Below are 4,626 nucleotides of genomic sequence, written 5' to 3' on the forward strand. Positions count from 1 at the left end.
GCAAGAACGCTGAGCCATTAAGGGGGGTGGAGTGTGAGATCTCACTTGGTTGGGGAAGAGAATGAAACACACTTATAAGCGTGTGAAAATCTCTTCCTAGCAGACGCATTTTAAAAACCTTGAGGGGAAGCTCGAAAGGAAAAACTCAAAGAAGACAATATCTGCTAGCGGTGGGCTTGGGTCGTTACAAATGGTATCAGAGCTAGACACCGGGCGATGTGCTAGCGAGGAGGCTGTTTCCAGAAGAGGACAGACACGAGGTGGTGTGCCAGTAAGGACGTTGGGCCCCGAAGGGGGTGGATTTGGTAGGGTCCCACATCAATTGGAGAAAGGAACGAGTGCTAGCGAGAACGCTGGGCCATTACGGGGAGTGGAAATTGGGATCTCAGATTGGTTGGGGAGGAGAACGAAACACCCAAGGGTGTGAAAATCTTTCCCTAGCAGACGTGTTTTAAAAACCTCGAGGGGAAGCCCGAAATAGAAAATCCAAAGAAGACAATATCTCGGTGGGCTTGGGTTGTTACAAATGGTATCAAAGCCAGACACCGGGCGATGTGCCAGTGAGGAGGCTGTTCCCTGAAGGGATAGACACGAGGCGGTGTGCCAGTAAGAGCGTTAGGCCCCGAAGGGATAGATTTGGTAGGGGTCCCACATCAATTGAAGAAAGGAACGAGTGCCAGCGAGAACGCTCGACCATTAAAAAGGGTGAATTGTAAGATCTCACATTAGTTGAGAAGGAGAACGAAACACCCTTTATAAAGGTGTAGGAATCTCTCCTTAGCCGATGCGTTTTAAAAACAAAACTTTGAGGAGACCATGAGAACAAATAACTTAGGGTACAAGAACAAATTGTGGAACTTGATTCGTTGAAAGAACTTTTGTGCAATAGTACAAATTGATTGGTGCTTTCCGTTTCTATCAAAACATGAAAAGAGGAAGCGAAGGACAAGAAACCCAAAGCCCATACAACCTGGAAAGCACCGATATAGATAGCAATTACTTCATCTCTATCCCATGAGTGACACCCAGATTGGTATGAACTAGCATATGTACATAAATGTTAACAATCACCTTAGAACATGCAACCATTCTTAGAGAGACAACAATAATCGAGTATTATATATTCCTTAATGATTTTACAAATACAAAAAGGTATATATTCTTGATCAAACCACGTATGATTGTTGAACTAAAAAAAGAAGCTTAGACCGAATTAGTGCAATACGACCCACAAAGTTCCATCATTCGTATAAAATTCAAAGATGGGGAGATGCTTCTCCATGTATAAAACCCCACACAACCATGCCAATCCGTCCAACCCAAACAAAACTCTCATCCCCTTTCGTCTTCGTCGGGTCGTCTTGTTCTTCTAGTTCTTTTTGTTTTTTCATGGGTAATTCCAAAAGTAAAACTTACAAACGAGTACTGGTTCCATTAACCGAGGAGCAACTGGCTGGCATTTTCAAGAGCCACGACCGAGACGGAGATGGTAAGCTGACAAAGGAAGAGTTGAAGCAAGCCTTCAACTATCTCGGTTCACGCTTCAGCTCCTTCAGAGCCGATGAAGCTCTACGCGCTGCTGATGCTGACGGCGACGGTACCATCAACATGGCTGAAATGAGCAAGCTAATTCAATATACCAAAAACCGTAAATATACTCTTTGTTGAAACTTCGAAGATATATTTTTGGGTATGATGTCAAGTTATTTATTGTTTATGGGTTCACAAGTGTACGTCTCAAAGTGTATTTTCAGGGGGAATAACCCTCTTTATTGAATGATGAATAAACTTTAGATGAGTTTCTATAGCAATTGAGTTAATATCTTAATCTTAATCATTAAATTGTGGTTCATCTCAGTCTATTTGTCCGTTAGAGGTAAAAAAAAAAAGTAAAAATAAGATATCTCAATTCATATTAATCGTCTCAATTCTTAGAATCAATATCATTTCCTCTATTCCACTAATCCATTTAAAGAGCTGGGTAGGGATCGGGGCAAAGAAAATTGTGCTGATTCTAGGAGTTGAGTTGATTAATATGAATCGGTACCATATTTGAATCGAGACATCTTATTTTATTTTTTTTTTCGTTTATGTATTATATCAGGATTCTCCGTCTTTATGCCATTAAAAAAATTACAAAGTTCTTTTTTTTCCCTTGCGCTTTAAGATGAGATTCTCTACCCAATTCGGGTAAGTATGTTGTTCGTATTCAATTTTTACCCATCTGACCCGCCCTAGAATCTTTTTTTTTTTTCACCCTTTATTAATACATAGAATCCATTATTTGGAAGCTTCAATCTCTAGAGCCACATGATGTTAGAACTTTAAAATAATAATATTAATGGTTGTCAAAATTTGAACAAAAGTGATGTCTTTGACATTTACTGATCTCAATGGTTAAATTTATTTAAGAGAGAAGAATGTGACCAAAGAATTTAGCAAAGGAGAAACTTAAAGAACGGTTTTATATGGCCCACATAGGGTTTTTTCAACTTCTTTCTAAATTAAGTCAAAAGAGTGCATGAGACCATTCTAGGGTTGTAAGTGGCTCTTAGATTAGGTCTAGTCCTTTCGGGGTTAAGACTCTCTTCTAGAATTGTGAGATTCTATTAGAGAGGAGAACGAAACACTCTTTATAAGGGTGTGGAAACCTCTCCCCTAACAGACGCGTTTTAAAAATCTTAAAGATAAGTCCGAAAGGGAAAGATCAAAGAGGACAATATTTGTTAGTGGTGGGTTTGAGCTATTACAAATAGTATCAGAGCCAGATACCGGACTATGTGCCATCGAGGAGGCTAAGCCTTGAAGGGGGGTGAACATGAGGCAATGTGCGAGCAAGAACGCTGGGCCCCGAAGGGAGTGGATTTGGTGGGGGGTCTCACATCAATTGGAGAAAGGAGCGAGTGGATTTGGTGGGGGTCCCAAATCGATGGAAGAAAAAAACAAGTGCCAATGAGGACGCTAGGCCTCGAAAGAGGTGGATTGTGAGATCCCACATTGGTTGGGGAGGAGAACAAAACACTCTTTATAAGAATGCGGAAAGCACTCGTACACTGGGCCACGGACAAAACACTTTTTATAACGGTGTGGAAAGCACTGGTACGCTGGACCCCGAAGGTGGGTGGATTGTGAGATCCCACATTGGTTGGGGAGAAGAACGAAACATTCTTTATAAGGGTGTGAAAACATCTACCTAATAGACGCTCTTTAAAAAATAATTTTATCAGAAGTTGTAGCTTCAATTACTCTTTCAATTGGCTCTCGGTATCCTTGTACCATGATATCGGATCTATTCCTAACATATTTTCATGTTACTAAATGAATAAGGTTGCATTAACTTTATGTAAAGTAATTAATCTCTCTTTATATTCAGCCTTAGTTTGGTTCTAATATTCATTTGCATGTCTAGATGTGAGAGGAATAGATTCCAACTCTTTTACACGTTGTACTTTTTGGTAAGCCTCGGGCTTCACACCCACTTGGCCTCTCTCTACGATACTCCATCGAGAAATTCTTGTAGTTTGGGTTGGGTTTGTATTAAAGTAGTGACTCTCCGAAACAAAATTTGGTAGACATGTGATACCTGAGTAAAAGAGGGCTACTTGACTGAAGCAAGACCATATTCGAACTAGAGTGATTTTGAGGATAAGATGACTCAAACTTAAAAGAATTGAAATTACTATCTCTACCAACGGGTACACCCTCCTTGTCTGTGGCTCAATCATAAGAACTTCATAGTTAGTTAAGCGTGTTTTGCTTGGAGCAATTCTATGCTAGGTGACCTCATTGAAATTTTCTTAAGAGGCATGTGGATGAGGACAAAGCATGCTCCAAAGATTCATATTGGTTTGTGAGAAGCAAGGAGTAAATGACGTGACCATGTCGGAAGGGAATGATAGAGCCATCATCTATTGAATCCAGATTTCGAATCTAAGACTGCTTGAATAACTTGGCTAACCTTGGTGAATGAGTGTTGATTGCTTTCGGCTTTGGCCTTGGCCAAGATGTGTTGATTGACCTCAGCCAACGAGTATTGACCGACTCTGATTTGATTCTCGATGCCAGATTTTTCATCTGAATTTTTTCGTCTAGATTTTAATTTTAATTTTTCATATTCTTACTCCTCCTTTGAATATGTAATGTAAATCTTTCCAACAAGTTTTTTCTTTCTCACAAACATCGCCAATTGCTGTTGCCAAAATATAGATAAAGTGACACACGTTATCTTCATATGATAACAACGACAAAATTTATTTTAGTGGAAAGAACATCACCTACAAAATAAGAACTATGAGCACACTCGAGTGTTTGACTTCGATACTTGAATTAACTTATGAAAAATTAGTATGGTAAGAGTTTTTGGAATTAGGAAGAGTTTTCCTTCTTTAAGTCGAAAAAGAGTATTCATATAACCCTTCTTAAATTTTTGTGTACGTCTTTTCAAACTAGGTCATAAGAATGGCATGGTTTCCCGTTTTATTTTGTGTTTCAGTATTTTACATTTGTTCTTGTTTTATTTAAATTCAAAGTCTAACGTCTCATGCTCTGCTAAAATGCAGAGTATAACTCTTAAAAAAACAAACCTCATCTCTAATATAAATGTCGACAACATTTAAAACATCTTCT

Source organism: Cucurbita pepo, unplaced genomic scaffold, assembly GCF_002806865.2.
Source record: "Cucurbita pepo subsp. pepo cultivar mu-cu-16 unplaced genomic scaffold, ASM280686v2 Cp4.1_scaffold000686, whole genome shotgun sequence".
Taxonomy (NCBI): domain Eukaryota; kingdom Viridiplantae; phylum Streptophyta; class Magnoliopsida; order Cucurbitales; family Cucurbitaceae; genus Cucurbita; species Cucurbita pepo.